Here is a 26515-nt window from a genome sequence, read left to right as displayed (position 1 = left end):
GACCACCTGACCTGCCTCTTGAGAAACCTATATGCAGGTCAGGAAGCAACAGTTAGAACTGGACATGGAACATCAGACTGGTTCCAAATAGGAAAAGGAGTACGTCAAGGTTGTGTATTATCACCCTGCTTATTTAACTTATATGCAGAGTACTTCATGAGAAACGCTGGGCTGGAAGAAGCACAAGCTGGAATCAAGATTGCCAGGAGAAATATCAATAATCTCAGATATGCAGATGACACCACCTTTATGGCAGAAAGTGAAGAGGAACTAAAAAGCCTCTTGATAAAAGTGAAAGAGGAGAGTGAAAAAGTTGGCTTAAAGCTCAACATTCAGAAAATGAAGATCATGGCATCCGGTCCCATCACTTCATGGCAAATAGATGGAGAAACAGTGGAAACAGTGTCAGACTTTATTTTTGGGGGCTCAAAAATCACTGCAGATGGTGACTGCAGCCATGAAATTAAAAAGACGCTTACTCCTTGGAAGGAAAATTATGACCAACCTAGACAGCATATTCAAAAGCAGAGACATTACTTTATCAACAAAAGTCCGTCTAATCAAGGTTATTGTTTTTCCAGTGGTCATGTACAGATGGGAGAGTTGGACTGTGAGAAAGCGAGTGCCGAAGAATTGATGCTTTGAACTGTGGTGTTGGAGAAGACTCTTGAGAGTCCCTTGGACTGCAAGGAGATCCAACCAGTCCATTTTAAAGGAGATCAGTCCTGGGTGTTCTTTGGAAGGAATGATGCTAAAGCTGAACCTCCAGTACTTTGGCCACCTCATGCGAAGAGCTGCCTCACTGGAAAAGACTCTGATGCTGGGAGGGATTGGGGGCAAGAGGAGAAGGGTACGACAGAGGATGAGATGGCTGGATGGCATCACCGACTCGAAGGATGTGAGTTTGAGTGAACTCCGGGAGTTGGTGATGGACAGGGAGGCCTGGCGTGCTGCAATTCATGGGGTCGCAGATAGTCGGGCACAACTGAGCGACTTAACTGATCTGAGCATGGCTCCACCCATCAGAACAAGATAGTTTCCCCCTCAGGTAGTCTCTTTCATCAGGAAGCTTCCATAAACATCTTATTTTTCTCCATTAGAGGGCAGACTGAAAACCACAATCCTAGAAAACTAATCTTATCACATGGACCACAGCCTTGTCTAACTCAATGAAACTATGAGCCATGCTTTGTAAGGCCACCCAAGATGGATGCCTCATGGTGGAGAGTTCTGACAAAACGCGGTCCACTGGAGAAGGAAATGGGAAACCACTTCATTATTCTTTCCTTGAAAACCCCATGAACAGTGTGAAAAGGCAAAAAGATAGGACAGTGAAAGATGAACTGCCCAGGTCGGTAGGTGTCCAATATGCTACTGGAGACCAGTGGAGAACTAACTCCAGAAAGAATGAAGAGATGGAGCCAAAGCAAAAACAACCAGTTGTGGATATGACGGGTGGTGGAAGTAAATTCTGATGCTATAAAGAGCGATAGTGCATAGACACCTGAAATGTTAGGTCCATGAATCAAGGCAATTTGGAAGTGATCAAACAGAAGATGGCAAGAGTGAACATCGACATTTTAGAAATCAGCAAAATAAAATGGATGGAATGGTGACTTTAACTCAGATGACCATTATATCTACTACTTTGGGCAAGAATCCCTTAGAAGAAATGGAATAGCCATCGTAGTCAACAAAAGAATCTGAAATGCAGTACTTGGATGCAATCTCAGAAACGACAGAATGATCTCTGTTCATTTCCAAGACAAACTATTTAATATCACGGTAATCCAAGTCTATGCCCCAACCAGTAATGCTGAAGAAGCTGAGGTTGAATGGTTCTATGAAGATCTACAAAACCTTCTAGAAGTAACACCCCAAAAACATGCTATTTTCTCATACGGGGCTGGAATGCAAAAGTAGGAAGTCAAGAAATACTTGGAATAACAGGCAAATTTGGCCTTGCAGTATGAATGAACCAGGGAAAAGGCTAATAGAGATTTGCCAAGAGAACGCACTGATCATAGCAAACACCCTCTTCCAACAATACAAGAGAAGACTCTACATGTGGACATCACCAGATGGTCAACACCGAATTCAGATTGATCATATTCTTTGCAGCCAAAGATGGAGAAGCTCTATACAGTCAGCAAAAACAAGACCAGGAGCTGACTGTGGCTCAGATCATGAACTCTTTATTGCCAAATTCAGACTTAAATTGAAGAAAGTAGGGAAAACCACAGACCATTCAGGTATGACCTAAATCAAATTCCTTATGATTTTACAGTGGAAGTGAGAAATAGATTCAAGGGATTAGATCTGAGAGACAGAGTGCCTGAAGAACTATGGACAGAGGTTTGTGACATTGTACAGGAGGCAGGGATCAAGACCATCCCCAAGAAAAAGAAATGCAAAAAGGCAAAATGGTTGTCTGAGGAGGCCTTACAGATAGCTGTGAAAAGAAGAGAAGCTAAAGGCAAAGGAGAAAAGGAAAGATATACCTATTTGAATGCAGAGTTCCGAAGAATAGCAAGGAGAGATAAGAAAGCCTTCCTCAGTGATCAGTGCAAAGAAATAGAGGAAAACAGCTGAATGGGAAAGACTAGAGATCTCTTCAAGAAAATTAGAGGTACCAAGGGAAAATTTCATGCAAAGATGGGCTCAATAAAGCACAGAAATTTGCTTTATAAAGGGACATATGCTCCAGATATGCAATCACAGCCATTCCGAGACAGGCAGGTGTTTTAAGGATACACAGATCACTGCCCTACCATTTTTTGTATGAAAAAAAGATTAGTAGAGCTATGCATCTTTGTTCCCTTGACTAGAATGTTCCCTTGATATGCATTGTTTTACCATGTCAACTTTATGATTATTTATGTTTTATATCTGTTATAATTTTTATTAATTGAAAACCTGGAAAAGTTTTGGATTAAGTATATTCAGTTTGCAAAGCTTTCATATTCACTGTACCCATATATTATATACATTGGATGAGGACATGAAATGAAAAATACATTACATGTTGTGGAAATGGTGTTTCACAGCAGATTATATAAAGAATAATGCAAATTATTATATACAATCATGATAACAAGCTCAGTTTAGAACTGTGGAGTCCTATTTTTTGAACCTTATTTCCTTCAGAGAACAAGGTTAGTGTCCATTTTTATAGAAATGCAGATGTAAGGTATCATTGAAACCCAGTACTTACATTTGTGGAAAGGTTCACTTTTAATTTTCTAACTTACATACAAAAGATAAAGTCAGAGTGAAAGTATAGTTTATGCATAATGTATTCTGAGTCAAAAATAAAGACTCAAATTCTTAAATTTACTTTAATCTAAGCCAGGATCATATGTTACTAATGATTTTTAGGATTCAAGTAATTAAGAAGCAAAAACAAAGTAAAGTGAGGTCTGGAACAGCTCCTGTGGCTCTTCAAAAATATTTCTCTCTACATTGTACATGTACTCTGTATATAAAACCTACAACATATTTATTGTATAATAGATGAAGCCTCTGCAAATTGTGTTTGTTATCTCACTCAACAAAGAGCACTGAAGTTATGAAACATATCCATTTTAACTCTATTATATAATCTTAGTTCTGTACAGCTTTATCACATTCTCCAGAAAGCCATGTCTTATAAGTACATAGATGTGTAAGGTTGTTGTTATTATTGCTGTTGCAATAAGCAGCTCTCAACCAGGGATATCCTGCTCAAAGTATTCCATAGGTAAGGATTCTGTTCTTAAGAAGTGCCCAGAGTCCATGTCACCTGCCTTCATTTTTTCACTTCTGGAAGCACCTCCTCACAATATTGCTGTTGTTGTTTAGTTGCTGAGTCTCTTCTGACTCTTTGTGACCCCATGGACTGTAGCCAGCCAAGCTCCTCTGTTCATGGGGTTTCCCAGGCAAGAATATTGTAGTGGGTTGCTATTTCCTCTGTCAGGGGATCTTCCCTACCCAGGGGTCGAACTTGCATCTCCTGTATTGTTAGGGGTATTCTTTACCTCTGAGCCAGTGAGGCTTCCTCCTCCCCCCAATAACTAAGAATAAATTAATCACACACAGATTAGTTGTTTTAATTTCTCTCTCCACATATTTAGACAATAGTACTTTACAAAAGAGAAAAGGGAGAACAAGCTATGCTTATTAGAAGGAAATTTGTAATCCCATTAAAAAGTAAAGGATAGAGTTAACCATTGGATTGTCACCATAAGTTGCCTGCTGATTAAACAAATTTCCTGGATATCAGGCAGATTTTGCCTTCCTTAATGGAGACAGTGTTGCTGTGGAAGTATGGTTTACATTCATTGGGTAAAATAGCTTTACTTTTAGAAAGGACACAAACAGCTGCTCAAAGATATCTATCTGGTTTTAAGAGAGACAACATTTTTCCCAAATTTGGATAAAACTTGCCACTTTAAAAAAGCTTGTAAAATTAGGGAGCAGGTATTTTAATTTTAATAAACATAATTGAAGATAAAATATATTGGCCACCATTTTGATGATGTCAAATATAACAGCCTTACTGAGTACATCATTTTTTGTCAGAATTAACTTGAATTTATTTTATCCTAAATCCTGAGGATAAATTGAGGATTCCTGGTAGACAATCTTTTTTCTATTTTTAATATTTTGAATCTCTCAGTATTCAATAATTAATATTTGAATATTTGAAGTTAAAAGAACTCAGAAAAGCAATTTGTACATATAGCTATGTTCAAAACAATTGTAATATTATTATACCCATTTCACATCCAAATTAAACATAGCTGAAAGAAACTAACAGATATGGCTGCCAACATAAAGCTAGTTGTTAGAGGCAAGGTGGGCAGAATACAGTTCTTTCTTTCCTAGTGTTGGAAGAAAAATATAAATTTGCCTAGCACTTTCTGTGATCCAGGGACTGTGCTAAGTACATTTTCCATAACCTTAAGCCTTTAATATTATTATTCTTTATTTACAGAGTAAAAATCTTTGAACCTCAGAGAAGTTAAAATAAAAAGTTCATGATCACATAGCTATTAAGTTATACCTGGAGAAGGGAACAGCTACCCACTCCAGTATTCTGGCCTGGAGAATTCCATGAACTGTATAGTCCATGGTCTCACAAAGAGTCAGACATGACTAAGCATATTGCATTGGCCAAACTAAAGCCCAGACCAATAATGTTCTAATACAACTGTCCAATAGAAATATGATAAAATGAAAAATACTAGCGAATATGTAACTTTAAGATTCTAGTAGTCATATTTAAAAAGCAAACACAAACAGTTCAACTTAATTTTTAAATTATATTTTATTTAAAATGTAATTTTACATGTATTGATGTAAAATTGTTAAAGAGCTATTTTATACTCTTGGTTTTGTATGTAATCTTCTAAATGAGGTGTGCATTTTACACTTACAGAATGCCTCCATTCAGACTAGCCACATTTCAAGAGTTGCAATAGTTAGGTTTAAAATAAATAAATCTGTGACTAGTGGATACTGTTTTGGACAATGCAATTTTAATACATATGGGAATGTTTACTTTCAATTTAAAACTATGCTTTTCCTTTTTATTATTCGTTAGGGCTTCTGCCTTTATGTATACATTTAATACATCTTACTGGACAGGGCCAGAGGATCAGAGTAGGCGGGTGCTGTGCCAGTTTCATTATGCAGTTCTGCTGAAGTAGTTAGAACTTTTTTTTTTTTTTGAAGTAATTAGAATTTAGTGGGCCACCATCCTTAATCCCATTCCTGTCCTCACCTAAGCGGTCCACTAAAATAAAATATGATTATTACCACATCTGAAAACCAGAAATCCGATAAAGGTGTTTCAGAAATAGTAGCCTTTCTATGGTAGGGGAGAGAACCAGTATATAAGCTGGAGTTTTCAAACATTATTCGAAACTTCTCTCCATGATATGTATAGTTCTAATTTACCTAAAGTAGTTATTTATATGTCATTTTATGATGAAATAGCGAATTTTATCATTTTCTGTTATTTTTTTCATACTCATAATATGTATGCTATATCTATTGTTGTTGTTCAGTCACTAAGTCGTGTCTGACCCCTGTGACCCCATGAACTGCAGTACACCAGGTTTCCCTCCCCTTCACTATCTTCTGAGTTTGCTCAAACTCATGTCTGTTGAGTCAGTGAGTCCACCCAACCATCTCATCCTCTGTCGCCCCTTCTACTCCTGCTCTCAATATCTTCCAGCCTCAGAGTCTTTTCCAGTGTGTCAGTTCTTCACATCAGATTGCCGAAGTATCAGAGTTTCAGCTTCAGCACCAGCCCTTACAACAAATATTCAGGGTTGATTTCCCTTAGGGTTGACAAGTTTGATCTCCCTGCTGTCCAAGGGACTCTCAAAAGTCTTCTCCAGCACCACAGTTCAAAAGCATCAATCTTCAGCACTCAGCTTTCTTTATGGTCCAACTCTCACACCCATACATGACTACTTGAAAAACCAAAGCTTTGACTATACAGACCTTTGTTGGCAAAATGATGTCTCTGCTTTTTAATACACTGTCAAGTTTTGTCACAGCTGTTCTCCCAAGGAGCAAGCATCTTTTAATTTCATGGCTGCAGTTACCTCCGCATTGATTTTGAAGTTCAAGAAAATGAAATCTGACACTGTTTCCACATTTTCCTCAAATATTTGCCATGAAGTGATAGGACCAGATGCCACGATCATAGTTTTTTGAATATGAGTTTTAAGCCAGTTTTTTCACTCTCCTCTTTCACCTTCACTGAGTCTCTTTAGTTCCTCCTCACTTTCTTCCATTAAAGTAGTATCATCTGTGTATCTCAGGTTGTTGATATTTCTCCAGGAAATCTTGATTCCAGCTTGTACTTCATCCAGCTGGCATTTTGCATGAAGTATTCTCCATGTAAATTAAATAAGTTTTAAAATCTTTTTTGAATCTTCCTACTCAACTTGCTTCCCTATGTATAGAGTCTCCTGCCTAGTTGTCATCATATATTTAAATAGCATGGTTATTAAATAAGCACGTGCTTGTGTCTTTGCCTTCACTGAGCTTTGCTAAGTATTTGCTTAGATCTATTTCAATAATTTTCCCTTATGCCTGGGAAGGTCTCTGAACTGTGTGATATGTGCTCAGTCACATCTGACTCTTGCGACCCCTTGGACTGTAGCCCACCAGGCTCCTCTGTCCTTGAAATTTTCTAGGCAAGTTTTCTTGCCTGGAAAGTATTTTCCTGATGCTGACTCTTTTGTGGGGCTGATTCCTGACTCTGATGCTGGGAAATATTGAAGGCAAGTAGTGTTTCTTACTACAGGGAATCTTCCAGACTAAGGGATCAAACTCAGTCTCATCTCCTGAATTTGCAGGCAGGTTCTTTTCCACTACACCACCTGGGAGCTTCACAATACTGTAAAACGGAGATTTTTCTATTTTCCAAATGAAAATAAACTCTAATTCTTCGACTAACTTCAGATAGTAAATGTTTTGTTTCCCCACCTACACCATGCTGTTCTCTATCTGTATGTTGCAGAGACAATAATGACAAAAGTTGACCTCTGAATATTTCTTCTTTAATGAGGACCATGTGTAACTACCATTGTGTGTGGCCACACATGATTATTGGACCAAAAGGAAAATGGAATTTCTGGCAGTGGTGCAGACTCTATGTGAAACAGATTCATAAATCCACTCTTACGCCTAATGGAATTGTCCTGTCTAAATCCTGGGTCCTGAAAATACTACCGTGTCCACAAAAGGCAAGGGCTGGGGCTTAAACTCTTTCATTCTTTTGTAATACCTAAGAATACACAGAAGAATTATACAAAAAAGATCTTCCCAACCCAGATAATAATGATGATGTGATCACCAACCTAGAGCCAGACATTCTGGAACGCAAAGTCAAGTGGGCCTTAGGAAGCATCACAATGAACAAAGATAATGGAGGTGATGGAATTCCAGTTGAGCTATTTCAAATCCTAAAAGATGATGCTGTGAAAGTGCTGCATTCAATATACCAGTAAATTCAGAAAACTCAGCAGTGGCCACAAAACTGGAAAAGGTCAGTTTTCATTCCAATCCCAAAGAAAGGCAATGCCAAAAAAATGCTAAAACTACCACACAATTGCACTCATCTCACATGCTAGTGAAGTGATGCTCAAAATTCTCCAAGCCAGCTTTCAACAGTACGTGAACCGTGAAATTCCTGATGTTCAAGTAGTTTTTAGAAAAGGCAGAGGAACCAGAGACCAAATTGCCAACATCCATTGGATCATGGAAAAAGCAAGAGTTCCAGAAAAACATCTACTTCTGCTTTATTGACTATGCCAAAGCCTTTGACTATGTGGATCACAACAAACTGTGGAAAATTCTGAAAGTGATGGGAATACCAGACCAACTTACCTGTCTCCTGAGAAATCTGTATGCAGATCAAGAAGCAACAGTTAGAATTGGACATGGAACATCAGACTGGTTCCAAATAGGGAAAGGAGTATGTCAAGGCTGTATATTGTCACCTTGCTTATTTAACTTATATGCAGAGTACATCATGAGAAACACTGGGCTGGATGAAGCACAAGCTGGAATCAAGATTGCTGGGAGAAATATCAATACCTTCAGACATGCAGATGACACCACCCTTATGGAAGAAAGCGAAGAATAACTAAAGAATCTCTTGATGAAAGTGAAAGAGGAGAGTTAAAAAGTTGGCTTAAAACTCAACATTCAGAAAACTAAAATCATGGCATCTGGTCCCATTATTTCATGGCAAATAGATGGAGAAATAGTGGAAACAGTGACAGACTTTATTATTTGGGGCTCCAAAAATCACTGCAGATGGTGACTGCAGCCATGAAATTAAAAGACACTTGGTCCTTGGAAGAAAAGTTATGACCAACCTAGGCAGCATATTAAAAAGCAGAGAGATTACTTTACCAACAAAGGTCTGTCTAGTCAAAGCTATGTTTTTTCATTAGTCATGTATGGATGTGAGAATTGGACTATAAAGAAATCTGAGCGCTGAAGAATTGATGCTTTTGAACTGCAGTGTTGAAGACTCTTGAGAGTCCCTTGGACGGCAAGGAGATCCAATCAGTCCATCCTAAAGGAAAACAGTCCTTCATTGGACTTCATCAGTCCTTCAAATATACATTGGAAGGACTGATGCTGAGGCTGAGACTCCAGTACTTTGGCCACCTGATGCGAAGAGCTGACTCATTTGAAAAGACCCTGATTCTGGGAAAGATTGAAGGCGGGAGGAGAAGAGGATGACAGAAGATGAGATGGTTGGATGGCATCACTGACTCAATGGACATGAGTTTGAGTAAACTCTGGGAGTTGGCGATGGACAGCGAGGCCTGGCATACTGTAGTCCATGAGGTCACAAAGATTCAGACACGACTGAGCAACTAAACTGAACTTCCAGCAGCCATTATCATGTTTACCTCTCCCTGCTTTTAGATCTCTGTTCAGATGTCCTCTGTTCACCATAGCTGAAGTGAGATTTCCTATCTCTTCCACCTCTGCTTTTTCTTCAGAGTAAAAATCATTATCAGATGTATTGTATACTATAAATGCATTTGTCTATATTTTGCTGTCTGTTTACCAAAAGCTCACTATAATGGAGGCACCATGCATAGGAGTTGTTTGAAAATGTGCTTTCTAGTAATGTATGACTCATTTCCCATAATGAAGATAATAAGTACTGCCATGTATCAAATGCTTATTTGAACAAGATACTTTATTATGTCATATACTGGAATTTGAAAATGTATATTGCTTTGACAATGCTATGAGCAGATAGTATAATCTCTATTTTATAGAGGAGGAATTGAGACCAGATGCAAACCTTATATCTCCTTTATTTCTGTACAATATAAGACCTTAAAAAATTGTTTTACCTTTTTTCATACTCATGGAGATAAAGGAGGCCTGTATGCAATTCTGTAGTAGTGATTTAGGCGCCATGATAGGCACACAGAAAACATATTTTTAGACTGGGGTGTCTTTAATCATCCAACAAATAGTATCATTTACATGACTACTTTCTTAGCCTGCCACCTGTAACAGTGCCTTCTGAGAAAAGAGTCATTTTTTTTTTTCTGTAATCGTACCATTTTTGTTTTAAGAAGCTTGTGTTTTGAATCTATGTCCTTTTGCTCCTGCCTCTCAGTCATTATTCTAAAATTTGTTCCCTTTGTCTTATTGTGGCTGTCATTCTTACCTCATGGTTTTAAAGGAACGCAGTTGCTCAGGCTAAGACCTGCATTAATCCTGCCACCTAGATTAGCCATGTTAAACTATGTTCTCAACTCACGGGTTGTATCATCAGTCCTCACCCATGGAACACAGCCCCCTTGACAACAAGCTTCATCTACAAATATATTTAGAAAAGGGTGAGGACGTCAAATATTTATTCCTTTTAAAAGGTTTAATATGTTCTCTTGGGGCCTGATTACAGAATATCTTAATGCTTACAAATTTCTTCAGAGGAACAGTACTAGTTTGTCTCCTAGGAAACAAATGCACTTATACTGCAATGCACACATCTTTAATCACTAAATTCTGTCATTTCTTTGTGAGTGTATAACTGCTTAAAAATTGTTTGTCTTTATAGGAGTTACCAGCTACAATATCACTGAGGGTAAATCTACAAATACATTATCAGTTAAAGATTATTTCAGTTTATCCTAAAATATGAGAGAGAAGTTCAATGAAGTAAGCTTAAAATAAAAATGCACATTCTTTTATGGCTGAGTTACATGGATAACTCTGAAGTGAGTTTGAAAGACATATATACTTGCCTCTCTTGTCATCCCCAGTCTCATTCTTTTTTGCACAGAAAAGATAGGTTAGTAATTTCTCCATTCAAGAAACTGGCTTGGATTGGGATGTCTTTCTCTGCTAACCAAATATTAACTGAAAGCTATTAGGAGCCCACAGAAGGGACAATGCATTTTTAAAGTGACATTTTAGCATTCAAGCCATTCATATTTCTCGATGTGAATATAATTTTTATCTAAATGATTTCAGAGGAAAATGGATTCATTTGACTACAGTGCTTCTAAGACCAGTAGGAAGCTCATCATCTTAATATTGAATCTGTAAATCCTTTCCACTAGGGATGATTAACAGCTTTGTCAAGTGTTTATTTTACTTTAAGAAGAATATGTAATTTCCTGGTATAATGCAGACAGATTTCAGTCTATTTCTCCCTTCACATGTCACATTCATACCATGGACTGACACGATCTAGCTTACCTCTATTAGACTTCTATTTTGCACAGTAAGATGATAGCCTAACAAGTTTTTATAGTTTAATGGACATACATCAGTCTGTTCTATGATTCATTTTTACTTGATAAAAAAAAGGAAATCCTCAACAATCCTGACAAGAAGCAATAATTGTGAATAACTTCCAGATGGCACTTTTGCTGTGCTACACATGAGGTCCAAGCTACCCATGGGATAAAAACTTCTATTAGTGCAGACATGGAACCAGTCATATTAATTTTTGTATTCAAAGCCTTGGTGACCTGTACTCAGTATAGCTCCAGCCATTAAGCACATTGGAAATAAGCAGCTCTAAGAAATTTGCATTCTTGGTTTATTCACATGGTACCAAACCAACAGCAAACAAAAGCAAAAATGGGGAACAATTCACTGTACACAGGCTCTTTAAGAAGACATGATATAGATGCCTTCCCTGGAGCATCAGACTGTTAACAGATCCATAATCAAATGGAACCAGCCAGGAAGAAGTCAGTGAAAAATCTTAGTGTTCAATCTATTTTCTGAAGTAGCAGTGAAATTAACCACATTGCTTGGCTTTGTAAAAAAGGGAGAATCTAGAACATTACTGTATTTAATCATAATATATCCATTTTTTTCATTAAATATTGAGTAAAGAAATTTCAAATAATCAGAACCCTCAGATAATAAGATTAAAAATTTTTTTTCTAAACTTTTTGTGAGGAGGAAACCAATAATTAGGGAAAGGAAGCTGATTGAGCAGTTGGTCCAAAAGTAGCTTCTCAATGTCCTTGAGTTACTGCTTTTACAGCTTAATCTTTTTCATCTAGTTCTTAGCAATTGTAACTCCTGTTCAGGGTGGTGATCTTGAGGTACGATAAAAAGAATGAACTACAGACATTGGATCGAATTAAATTCAATATATTAAGTTAGAAAAACAAATATGTTTTTTAAAATTTTGTGACTAAGATTCAATTGTGTCCTCATCCTAGTTTAATCAGAAATTCAGTTAACCAGAACACAACCCAGAAACTGAGAATTCTTTTTATTGAGATTTAATATGTTTTAAATCTTGTACTGAAAAAGGAAATATATGTACATTTCAATTTAACCGTTCTCTTCATGAAAAATGAGAGAAAATAGAAGCCAAAACCATAGCCAAAAGAGTTTATTTTCTCATATCAAAATGATCTTTTTTAATATAATTTTATTTATTTATTTTTGGCTCTGCTGGGTTTTTGTTGATGTGCAGGCTTTCTTCCAGTTGCCATGTGTGAGCTTCTTATTGTGGTGGCCTCTGCTGTTGCCAACCAGGGGATTTAGGGCATCTAGGCTTCAGTAGTTAAGGCTTCCAGGCTCTCGAGCACAAGTTCAATAGTTGTGGCACATGGGCTTAGTCGCTCAATGGCATGTGGGATCTTTCTGGATCAGGAATCAAACCTGTGTCTCCCACATTGGCAGGCAGATTCTTTACCACTGAGCCACTAGGGAAGCCCCAAGTGATTATATTTTCTAACTGAAATTTTTAAAGTTGCATGCCTATGTCCAACATCACCTGGTTTCAAAATCTAAACCTCCTAATACAAATCTATATGGAAAGATCACCTAAGTATTGGAAAATAACATACATTTACTGTATCACAATTTTCAAAATGACATTGAATTAGTGACAAATCATGTTGAATTATCTTTCTTTATAAATATATGGTGAGGACACAAGTGTCTTAATAATCCAAGATCCGTGACTCTATTCAGCTTTTGAAATAGTATCAAGTATTTTCAGAGAGTAATACATGTTATTTATTTTTAATTTCCTGGTCAAAGTCTAAGATATAAATTGCAAATTAGAAAATCCTTTGAGGATAGAGTTCAGCAAAGGAACTGTTTCAAGGTAAGTTTTATATTAGTTTCGCTCAATTTAATGAGCCTTTGTTAGAAACCAAGCAAGCAAATACTCTACGATTGAAGAGTTACATGCAAGCTATCTTTAAAAGAAACCATCATAAATCAGAACCTCTAACTGTATGCTTATATTACCAGGTTGACACAACAAAAGCATAAACTGATAGCTAGATGAGATAGCTTTTATTAAGAAAGAAAATGAGGCTTCAAATTTGAATATCAGCTTAAATATCAGGTTTGAAATAGGCTAGAGACACCCCAATTGACAATACATTTCTATTGAAATTAAAAATTGACACTGTTCTTCAATATATGATATATAAAATGGATTGAGGAAAATTTATTTTTAAATATGGACATAAGTTGATAAAAAAGCATACACATGAGTGCACATATATACACACACAAGACAATGGTAGAAGAATATTTCATTAATCAGTGAGAATTAGATGAGCCACTTTAATCCCTAGGAAGCTTGAAGGTAAAAAAAAATTTTTTTGTATTCAAGGGGCTAATTTTTCTCAGTACTTGCTAACCTTGGGCTGTCTGCTTATAACTACAAGTTGTCCTTAGCTTGAAAAGAGCCTTTTAATATTTAAAATTATTGGTCTATAGTATCCATGTAATTTCTTCAGCTATGGGGCTTCATTTCCTTTGATGTGTATCAAGGTTCCAGCTGATATTACCACTATTCCCGCTGTCTCTTAGCCCTGAGAAATGTTTCTATCTCTCTAAAACTGATAGCAATGTTTGGTCTCCACTCTGAGAGGGACTTTTATCCATTTGTATAATACTGAGGCTCAGATGGACATGGTACTCTTCTGAGTAAGTTTGATCATTATTTTATCACTTTTAGCTTGTTTTTTTTTTGTTTTCCTCCAGGATTAAAGGTACCCACAACAACTGTCTCTAAAAATAAAATCACATTAAGTCTGGAAATACTAGTCTAGGCAGATTTAGGATCTCCTTTATAGTTATATAGATCTTATATACACACAGAAGATAAAGTGGCAGAACACATTTTATTCTCTGTTGATCTATTATTACTCAAATATATTTCCAAGAAAACAAACAAAAATTAAGAAAACCTCCAGCTTAACCAGAAAAAGAGCACTATATGCAAAAATGTAGTAGTTTGGTAATGTCACAAGTACTCACCTTCAACTGGGTTTTAAATGTGGTAATAAAAAATCAATTGGATTTTAATAGATCCAAAATGATACTGATATATAAGACTAAAGCAGCTGCTCTGTTACCTTTATTTTTTCAAACATAAACTATTTTCAAATTTCCACTTCTTGAAGCTGCATTATGATGAAAACATTTGTTTTTCTCCACTACTGATAGCTAAAATTATCTTTTAAAATCATCTGTTCCTGACTAGTAGCTGAAAGTTGTTAGAGTGCAATGAAAACATTTGTTTTATAGAACTCTTGTATGTAGACATTTTCCAATATCTTTAACATTCATCTCGATGAAAGCGAAATACACCAAACACCTAAAAAGTCAATATACTATAAACTGAGATTAAAATAATTTTAAAACAGATTTTGAATAAAATATTAAAAAAAACAGAAACAGATTGATAAATGGATTCCTGAGGTTAGAGCCATAAAGTAAAGGCACTTTTATTCCACCTGATCATCAGGTGAATTTTGGCACCTCTAATAATACCGTGTCCCAAGAATGAAGAATTGGTGGTAATTGCTTTCATCAAATACAAGGAAACAAAGCCTTCAATCTCATAATCCAAATAAGACCCTGAAGACTCAAAGATGCCTTGAAGTCAATCCTTTAGCTGACGAGAAATCAATGGATGAATAAGATTTCTGTGATAACTCTGGTGCCACTTCATTTTGAGTTGGAAAAGGACTGGAACATTTTGCACCATGTAATGAATGAAATGATTGTTGGCAGGGTCAGCAGTGAAGATTTAAATAATTAGTGTTTGGGGGACAAAATGAATTAGTCATTCTTCATAGCAAGTCAAGTAATAACATAATATGACTAACATTAAAATTTCTATACTACAACTTCTTTAATATGGAGATAGAGGATAAAGAGGAAGGTATAATTAACAATATACAGATGCAATCAATTGTTTTATTTATACCTGTTATTTTTTTTTAATATATATATTGAAAAATATTAATACTTCATGTGTGTGTGTGCTAAGTTGTGTCAGTCATGTCTGGCTTTTTGCAACCCCGTGGACTGTAGCCTGCCAGACTCCTCTGTTCATGGAATTCTCAAGGCAAGAATACTGGAGTGGTTTACCATGCCCTTCTCCAGGGGAATCTTTTGGACCCAGGAATCAAACCCACATCTCTTATGTCTCCTGCATTGGCACGCATCACTTGGGAAGCCCTATGTGTGTGTGCATGCTCAGTCACTTCAATAGTGTCTGGCTCTTTGTGACCCTATAGACTGTAGCCATCCAGGCTCCTCTGTCCGTGGTATTTTCCTAGGCAAGAATATTGGAGTGGCTTGCCACTTCCTCCTCCAGGGAATTTCCCAACCCAGGGATCAAACCTGCATCTCCTGTGTCTCTTGAATTGTAGGCAGAATCTTTACCTATTGAGCCACCTGTGAAGCCCACAAACACACACATACACACACACACACACATATATATATACACATACATAATCTGGAGAAGGAAATGGCAAACCACTCCAGTATTCTTGCCTGGAGAATCCTGTGGATGGAGGACCCTGGTGGGCTGCCATCTATGGGGTCGCACAGAGTCGGACACAACTGAAGTGACTTAGCATGCATGCATACATACATAAAATGAAAATACCCTACAATCAAAAACTTGTTTTAAGTTCTGTTTATTATTTGGCCTCAATCTTGTCATCAGTCTTAACCTATAAATTGGCCATTACATTTTCACTTTGTCAGCCACACTTTGAAGAAAACAGATCTTGAATGTTGTTTCATTACTCATTCTGAAAGCGAATATCTGCAGTGTGCTAATAAATATTTATCAACCAGCTTTGGAGAAAAAGAAAGAGCTTTGATGTACAGCATTTGCCAATTTTCATGGTGTAAATACTACCAACATTACTAAATTCAAACTACCAATAGTTTAACATATGCCTTGAAAACTACTTCAAAATGTAATAATCAGTCCTTGAGATAGTACAAGCCTGTTCTGTGCACCACTAGCTGGTCTTTCGCATACACACACACACACACACACACACACACATATATATATATAACATCTTTAGTTATATAATGAAAAGTGAAAGTGAAAGTCACTCAGTCATGCCTGACTCTTTGCGACCCAATGGACTGGAGCCTGCCAGGCTCCTCTGTTTGTGGAATTCTCCAGGCCAGAATACTGGAGTGGGTAGCCATTCCCTTCTCCAGGGGATCTTCCCAAACCAGGGATCAAACCCAGATTTCCCACATTGCAGGTAGGTCCTTTAGTGTCTGAGCCACCAGGGAAGCTGGTTGATAAATATTTATTAGCACACTACAGATATTCACTTTCAGAATGAGGAGTAACAAAACAATATTTAAGATCTGTTTTCTTCAAAATGTGGCTGACAAAGTGAAATTTTTTTTTTTCTTTTATTCACTTTTATTCTGCTGTTCCTTTGCCATTATCTTCATTACCTCCACCATAGTTTGGCTTCCGGTCAAACAACAGGGAGGGGACACAGCCCCGCCCTTCAACAGAAAATTGGATAAAGATTTACTAAGCATGGCCCCGCCCTTCAGAACAAGACCCAGTTTCCGCCTCAGTCAGTCTCTCCTCTCATCAGGAAGCTTCCATAAGCCTCTTATCCTTATCCATCAGAGGGCAGAAAGAATGAAAACCACAATCACAGAAAACTAACCAATCTGTTCACATGGACCAGCCTTGTCTAACTCAATGAACTATGAGCCAGGCCATGTGGGGCCACCCAAGACAGACAGGTCATGGTGGAGAGTTCTGACAAAACGTGGTTCACTGGAGAAGGAAATGGCAAACTGCTTCAGTATTCTTGTCTTAGAACACCATGAACAGTATGAAAAGGCAAAAAGACAGGACACTGAAAGAGGAATTCCCCAGGTCAGTAGGTGCCCAATATGATACCGGAGATCAGTGGAGAAATAACGCCAGAAAGAATGAAGAGATAGAGCCGAAGCAAAAACAACACCCAGTTGTGGATGTGACTGGTAATGGAAGTAAAGTCAGATGCTGTAAAGAGCAATATTGCATACAAACCTGGAATGTTAGGTCCATGAGTCAAGGCAAATTGGAAGTGGTCAAATGGGAGGTGGCAAGAGTGAATGTCGACATTTTAGGAAATCAGTAAACTAAAATAGATTGGAATGGGTAAAATTAACTCAGATGAACATTATATCTACTACTGTGGGCAAGAAACCCTTAGAAGAAACGGAGTAGCCATCATAGTCAATAAGAGTCTGAAATGCAGTACTTGGATGCAATCTCAAAAACGATAGAATTGTCACGCGAGTGTATGTTCCTCGGTTCTTTGTCTCATCACAACAAAGGTTTGGAGCAACGGACATTAAAGCCCTCGGCCCATCACAGCTCTCGGGTCTTGAACAAACCGTGTTACGGCTCTTAGGCAAATCAGTGTTACAGCTCCATTTTATTTAGAAGATAGCAAGAGGGAGAGAGAGAGAGAGAGAGAAAAGAGCGCAGGCACGCGGGAGAGAGAGTCGGAGAGAAAGCGCTTTGGCTCCTCCTTTTATATGTTTTTTTCCTCCACCTGGGCCTGCCCTATGCAAATTGGGCTTAGCCAGGAGTGCTGTTAGTTCTGTTTGTTCTGCCTGAAGTCTTCACTCTGGTCCTCGGACCTTCCTTGTCTTTTAGCCACCGCCATTTTGGATTCCTTTTCCCTATTCTTAAAAATATGTATATTTACTTTCATCTCTCCATCTGCAATGTACACATTTGTATTCCTGGAAGCCCTAAATTTTATCTTTTTTTCCATCTATTTTTTTTTCCCAAACGCCCACACCCACAATTGATGAGCTATATCTTCTCCATTGTGAGGGAAAACCTCGTCTGTGATTACATGACAATTCCAAAAACCACTGTAGATGACTATTCCATTATTACGATTTGCATCTTTCTTTGCCCACGTTTTTTTTCTTAATTTAATTTACACTACCCAAGTAACATCACTACGATAATCCTTGCCCTAGTTTCTGCTTTCCAGAAATCCTAAACTAGAGACATGTGGTTATAAAATACATTCCACTGTAAGTGTTGTGATGGAAAGATAATCATTCATTATAAAAATAATGTTAATATTTCTAAATCTCTGATGTCCTGTTATATTTTTGAAATTAAAGAAGTTTGGGATAAATAAGATGGATGTATTTTTAAACCATTTTTTAACATATCAACATTTTGTTTTTCTTGGAGCTTTATTATTAATAATATGTGATTTATGTATCATAATATTAACTCTTTTAAAGTATACAATTCTATGGCATTTAGTTTATTCACAGAGTTGTGTAATTATCACTGCTATCCAATTTTAGAGCATTTTCATCACCCCCAAGGGAAATCCCATAGTTGTTAGCAATCACTCTCAGCTCCCTCCTCTTTCTAGGCCCCAAGAATCACTAATCTGCTTTCTCAGCCTATGGGATTGCTTATTCCAGACATTTTATATTGATGCCATCATATAGTACATTGCTGTTCGGACTGACTTATATGACTAAACATACTGTTTCTAAGGTTCATCCATGTTGTAGAATGTGCTGCTACTTCATTCTTTTCATGGTCAAATAATGTTTCATATGAATACAGAACATTTTTATCTATTCATTAGTTGATAAACATTATGGTTTGCTTACTTTTTGGTTATTATGAATGCTTCTGCAATTAATATTTGTATACAATTTTATTTTGTAGGGATGTATAGTTCATTTCTCTTGTGTATAACTAGGATTATAATTGTGTCAAATGGCTTACATTTAACATTTTGAGGTGTTACCATTCTGTTTTCTAAGCACTGTACCATTTTACAATATCAACAAGGAATGAGGATTCCAATTTCTAGTCATCTGCATCAATATTTGTTATTGTTGTTGTTGTTCTATTTTACTCATTCTGCTGCTGCTACTGCTAAGTCGCTTCAGTCATGTCCAACTCTGGGCGACCCCATGGACTGCAGCCTACCAGGCTCCTCCGTCCATGGGATTTTCCAGGCAAGACTACTGGAGTGGGTTGCCATTGCCTTCTCCTTTTACTCATTCTAGCAGGTATAAATCAGCTTCTCATGGATTTCTTTCACATTTTCCAAATAATTTGTGATTCTGATTGTATTTTCTTGTGTTTGTTGGTCAGATACATATCTTTTTGAGGGAAAGATCTTTAAAAAAAAATATCCAATTTTAGATTGATTATTTGATTTTTTATCATTGAGTTTTAGGAATATTTTGTATATTCTGTGTGAAATTTCTTTAAATGATTTATAAATATTTTCCTCTATTGTGGATTTCTTTTATATTTTTTATTTGAAGCAAAGTTTTAAATTTTGATTTAATCAATGTATTTATGTTCTTAATATTTTATTTTATATTGGACTATAGTTGATTAACAATGTTACGTTGGTTTCACATATTCAACAAAGTGATTCAGTTATACATTTATATGTATATATTCTTATTTTTTTACTGGAGTGTATTTGCTTTATAATTTTGTGTTGGTTACTACTATACAATGAAATGAATTAGCTATATATATATAGCACACAGACAGACAGACACACACACACACACACACACACACATATATATATATATATCCTCCCTTCGTTTTAGACCTCCTTCTCACACCACTCCCATCCCACCCATCAAGGTCACTAAAAGGCACTGAGCTGAGCTCCTTGTGCTGTATAGCAGGTTCTCACTAGCTAGCTATTTTACACGTTAGTGTATATATGTCAACCACAATTTCTGAATTAATCTCATTCCTTATTTCCCCCAAGCTGTGTCCAGATGTCTGGTCTGTACATCTGTGTCTCTATACCTGCCTTACAAAAAGGTCATCTGTACCATTTTCTAGACTCTACATATATGGATTAATATACAATATTTGTTTTTCTCTTTCTGACTTACTTTATTCTGTATGACAGTCTCTAGGCATATCTACTATACAAATGACCCAATTTCATTCCTTTTAAGTGGCTGAGTAATATTCCGTTGTGGATACATACCATATCTTTTTTATCTGTTCATTTGTCAATGGACATTTAAGTTGCTTCCATGTCCTGGCTATTGTAAATAGACCTAGAGTGAACATTGGGGTGCACGTGTCTTTTTGAATATGGTTTTCTAAGGATATATGCTCAGTAGTGGGATTTCTAGATCATATGGTAATTTTATTTTTAATTTTTTGAGGAAACTCCATACTGTTCTCCACAGTGACTGTATCAATTTACACTCCCATCAACAGTGCCAGAGGTTCTCTTTTCTTGACACACTCTCCAGCATTTACTGTTTGTAGAGTTTTTGATGATGGCCATTCTGACTAGTGTGAGGTGATACCTCTTTGTAGGCTTCACTTGCATTTCTCTAATAATTAGTGATATTGAACATCTTTTCATGTACCTCTTGGCCATCTTTATGTCTTCCTTGGAGAAATGGCTTTTTAGGTCTTCCAAACATTTGTTGATTGCCTTGTTTGTTTTTTGGATATTGAGCTGCATGTACTATTTTATATTTTGGAGATTAATCCTTTGTAACTTTCTACAATGACAAATATTTTCTCACATTTCAGAGCTATATTTTTGTGTTGTTTATGGTTACTTTTTCTGTGCAAAAGCTTTTAAATTATGCCCCATTTTTTTATTTTTGGTTTTGTTTATGTTAGTTTGGGAGTTGGGTTAAAAAATTTTTGCAGTGATTTATGGCAGAGTGTTCTCCCTATGTTTTGATCTAAGAGTTTTATAGTGTCCAGTTTTACATTTAAGTCTAGGAACATACATATCAATAATTACCTTAAATGTAAATGGATTAAATGCTCCAAACAATAGACACAGACTAGCTGAATGAATACAAAACAAAACCCAGAAGCAGAAGGCAAAAGAGAATGGGAAAGATATACTCAAATGAGTGCAGAGTTCCAGAGAATAGCAAGGAAAGATAAGAAGGCCTTCTTCAATAAACAGTGGAATGCAATAGAAGAAAACAACAAAATGGGAAAGACTAGAGATCTCTTCAAGAAAATTGGAGATACCAAGGGAATATTTCATGCAAAGATGGGCACAATAAAGGACAGAAACATTAAAGACCTAACAGAGGCTGAAGATATTCAGAAGAGGTGGAAGAATACACACAAGAACTATACCAAAAAGGTCTTAATGACCTGGATAACCATGATGGTGTGGTCACTCCCCTAGAGATGGACATATTGGAGTGTGAGGTCAAGTGGGCCTTAGGAACATTACTACCATCAAAGCTAGTGGAGGGGATGGAATTCCAGCTATTTAAAAACCTAAAAGATGATATTGTTAAAGTATTGCACTTAATGTGCCAGCAAATTTGGAAAACTGAACAGTAGCCACAAGCCTGGAACACATCTGTTTTCATTCAATCCCCAAAAATGGCAATGCCAAAGAATATTCAAACTATGGAACAATTGCTTTCATTTCATACACTAGCAAGGTAATGCTCTGAATCCTTCAAACTAGGTTTCAGCAGTACGTTAACCGAGAACTTCCTGATGTACAAGCTTTGTTTAGAAAATGCAGAGGAATCAGAGGTCAAATTGCCAACCTCTGTTGGATCATAGAAAAAGCAAGGGAATTCCAGAAAAAACTTCTAGTTCTGTTTCATTGGCTATGGTAAGGCCTTTGACTGTGTGGATCACAACAAACTGTGGAAAAGTATTCAAGAGATGGGAATACCAGACAACATTACATGCCTCCTGAGAATTCTGTATACAGGTCAAGAAGCAATAGCTAGAACCAGACATGGAATGACAGACTGGTTCAAAATTGGGAGAGGAGTATGATAAGGTGATATATTGTCACCCTGCTTATTTAACTTATATGCAGAGTACATCATGCAAAATGCCATAATTAATGAATTACAAGCTGGAATCAAGATTGCCAGGAGAAATAACAATAACTTCAGATATGCAGATGATACCACTGTAATGGCAGAAAGTGAAGAGGAACTAAAGAGCCTCTTCCTGAAGATGAAGGACGAGAATAAAAAACCTGGCTTAAAACTCAACATTCAAAAAACTAAGAAATGGCATTTAGTCTCATCATTTCATGGCAAATAAAAGGGGGGAAAGTGGAAGCAGTGACAGATTTTACTTTCTTGGTCTCCAAAATCATTGCAGACAGTGACTGCAGCCATGGAATTCAAAGATACTTGCTCCTTGGAAGAAAAGCTATGACAAACCTAGACAGCATAATAAAAAGCAGATACATCACTTTGCTGACAAGTCCATATACCCAGAGCTATGGTTTTTCCAGTAGTCCTGTACGGATGTGAGAAATGGACATTAAGTAGCTGAGTGCCAAAGAATCAATGCTTTCAAATTGTGGTGCTGGAGAGGACTCCTGAGATTCCTTTGGACTGCAAAGAGATCAAAGTAGTCAGTCATAAAGGAAATCAACCCTGAATATTCATTGGATGAACTAATGCCAAAGTTCCAATAATTAGACCGCCTAATGGGAAGAGCTGACTCATTGGAAAAGACTCTGGTCTTGCAGAGACTGAAGGCAAAAGGAGGAGGATGTGGCAGAGGATGAGGTGGTTAGATAGCATGACTGACACAGTGGACATGAATTTGAGCAAAGTGTGGGAGATAGTGAAGGACAGGGGAGGCTGACATGCTTCGGTCCTTGAGGTTGCAGAGTCAGACATGTTTAGCGACTGAACAACAGCAAATATATATGCTGTCTATAATAAAAGAGACCTAGGGTCACATACATACTGAATACGAGGTGATGGAAAATATATTTCATACAAATGGAAATCAAAAGAAAACTGGAGTAGCAATACTCACATCAGATATACTAGACTTTAAAATAAAGACTGTTACAGGAGACAGGAAGTACGCTATATAATGATTGAAAGATCAATCCAAGAAGGCATAACAATTTTAAATATTTATGCACTTGACATAGGAGCACCTCAATACATAATGCAAGAGCTAATGGCCATAAAAGTGGTAATTGATAGTAATATAATAATAATGAAGGACTTTAACACCCCACTTACACCAATGGACAGAACATCCAGACAGAAAATTAATAAGAAAATTCAAGCTTTAAATGACTCAATAGACCAGATAGATTTAATGGATATTTATAAGACATTGCACACAAAAACAGCAGAATAAATTTTCTTCAAAAAAGCACATGAAACGTTCTCCAGGATTGATCACATCTTGGTTCACAAATAAAGTCTCAGTAAATTTAAGAAAATTGAAATTATACCAGATATGTCTCTGACCACAATGCTTTGAGATTAGACATAAAAAAATTCTAAAAAAGCACAGACACATGGAGACTAAACATTATGCTACTAAACAGCCAAGAGATCACGGAAGAAATTAAAAAAGAAATAAAAACTACATAGAAACTAATGACAGCAAGATCACAAAGACTCAAATCTTATGGGATGCAGCAAAAGCAATTCAATGAAGGAAATTTGTAGCAATACAATCCTACCTCAAGAAACAAGAAAAATCTCAAATAAACAACCTAATCTTGCACCTAAAGTGACTAGAAAAAGAGGAACAAACAAAACCCAAAGTTAGGAGAAGGAAATACATCATAAAAATCAGAGCAGAAATAAATAAATTATAAATGAAGAAAACAATAGCAAAAATCAATGAAACTAAAAGCTGGTTCTTTGAGAAGATAAACAAAATTCATAAACCTTTAGCCAGATTCATTAAGAAAAATACAGAGATGATTCAACTCAATAAAATTAGAAATGAATAAGGAGAAATTACAACAGACACCACATAAATACAAAGGATTATACTAGACTAATACAAACAAGTATTATATATGCCAATAAAATGGACAATCTGGAAGAAATGGCCAAATTCTTGAAAATGTACAGCCTCCTTAAGACTGAACCAAGAAGAAACAGAATATAAGCAGACCAATCACAAGTAATGAAATTGAAACTGTGATTAAAAGTCTTCCAACAAGCAAAAGTCCAGGACCAGATAGCTTCACAGGCAAAATTTATCAAGCATTTAGAGAAGAGCAAACACCCCTCCTTGTCAAACTCTTCAAAAAAACTGCAGAGGAAGGAAAACTTCCAAGCTCATTCTATGAGGCCACCATCACCCTGATTCCAAAACCAGACAAAGATATTACATTTATCTATTCTTTTTCAAAGTCTTTCCCCAATTAGCTTGTTATAACATATTGAGCTGGAGAAGGCAATGGCACCCCACTCCAGTACTCTTGCCTGGAAAATCCCATGGGCGGAGGAGCCTGGTGGGCTGCAGTCCATGGGGTCACGAAGAGTAGGACACGACTGACTTCACTTTCACTTTTCACTTTCATGCATTAGAGAAGGAAATGGCAACCCACTCCAGTGTTCTTGCCTGGAGAATCCCAGGGGCGGGGAAGTCTGGTGGGCTGCCGTCTATGGGGTCACACAGAGTCGGACACGACTGAAGCGACTTAGCAGCAGCAGCATATTGAGCAGAATTCCCTGTGCTCTGCAGTAGGTCCCTATTTTTTTATCTTGTTACTTATGGTTTTGAAATCATCACCAAGAAACCATTAAATAATATAAAGTCATGAAAATTTACTCATATGATTTATTCTAAGAATTTACAGTTTGGGCTATTACATTTATGTCTACAATGCATTTCAAATTATGTTTTTGTATTATGTGAGCTAATAGTTCAAATATTTTTCTTTTGAATGTAGACATCCATTTGGGTCCCATCTCCGTTTATTCAAAACACTATTCTTTACCCACTGAATAATCCCTTCATCAAAATAAATTGACTAGATTTATTTCTGGTCTTATAGCAGGGACTCTCAAGAGTCTTCTCCAACACCACAGTTCAAAAGCATCAATTCTTCAGTGTTTAGCTTTCTATAAAGAATGGACTATAAAGTCCATCTCTCACATCCATACATGACTACTGGAAAAACCATAGCCTTGACTAGATGGACCTTTGTTGACAAAGTAATATCTCTGCTTTTTAATATGCTGTCCGGGTTGGTCATAACTTTCCTTCCAAGGAGTAAGTGTCTTTTAATTGCATGCCTGCAATCACCATCTGCAGTGATTTGGGAGCCCAGAAAAATAAAGTCAGCCACTGTTTCCACTGTTTCCCCATCTATTTGCCATGAAGTGATGGGACGGGATGCCATGATCTCAGTTTTCTGGATGTTGAGCTTTATAACAACATTTTCACTCTCCTCTTTCACTTTCATCAAGAGGCTCTTTAGTTCTTCTTCCCTTTCTGCCATAAGGATGGTGTCATCTGCGTATCTGAGGTTATTGATATTTCTCGGCAATCTTGATTCCAGCTTGTGCTTCCTCCAGCCCAGTGTTTCTCATGATGTACTCTGCATATAAGTTAAATAAACAGGGTGACAATATACAGCCTTGACGTACTCCTTTTCCTATTTGGAACCAGTCTGTTGTTCCATGTCCATTTCTAACTGTTGCTTCCTGACCTGCATACAGGTTTCTCAAGAAGCATGTCAGGTGGTCTGGTATGACCTTCTCTTTCAGAATTTTCCACAGTTTATTGTGATCCACAGAGTCAAAGGCTTTGGCATAGTCAATAAAGCAGAAATAGATGTTGTTCTGGAACTCTTGCTTTTTCGATGATCCAGCAGATGTTGGCAATTTGATCTCTGGTTCCTCTGCCTTTTCTCAAACCAGATTGAATATCTGGAAGTTCACTGTTCACATATTGCTGTTGCCTGGCTTGGAGTATTTTGAGCATTATTTTACTAGCATGTGAGATGAGTGCAATTGTGTGGTAGTTTGAGCACTCTTTGGCGTTGCCTTTCTTTGGGATTGCAATGAAAACTGACCTTTTACAGTCCTATGGCCACTGCTGAGTTTTCCAAATTTGCTGATATATTGAGTGCAGCACTTTCACAGCATTATCTTTTAGGATTTGAAATAGCTCAAATGGAATTCCATCACCTCCACTAGCTTTGTTCATCGTATTGCTTCCTAAGGTCCACTTGACTTCACATTCCAGGATGTCTGACTCTAGGTGAGTGATCACTCCATCATGATTATCTGGGTCATGAAGATCTTTTTTGTACAGTTCTTCTGTGTATTCTTGCCACCTCTTCTTAATATCTTCTGCTTCTGTTAGGTCCATACCATTTCTGTCCTTTGCATCTTTGCATGAAATGTTCCCTTGGTATCTCTAATT

The sequence above is a fragment of the Bos mutus genome, chromosome 2 (assembly GCF_027580195.1).
Source record: "Bos mutus isolate GX-2022 chromosome 2, NWIPB_WYAK_1.1, whole genome shotgun sequence".
Taxonomy (NCBI): domain Eukaryota; kingdom Metazoa; phylum Chordata; class Mammalia; order Artiodactyla; family Bovidae; genus Bos; species Bos mutus.
The sequence above is the reverse complement of the archived record's forward strand: the minus strand, read 5'-3'. Positions refer to the sequence as shown.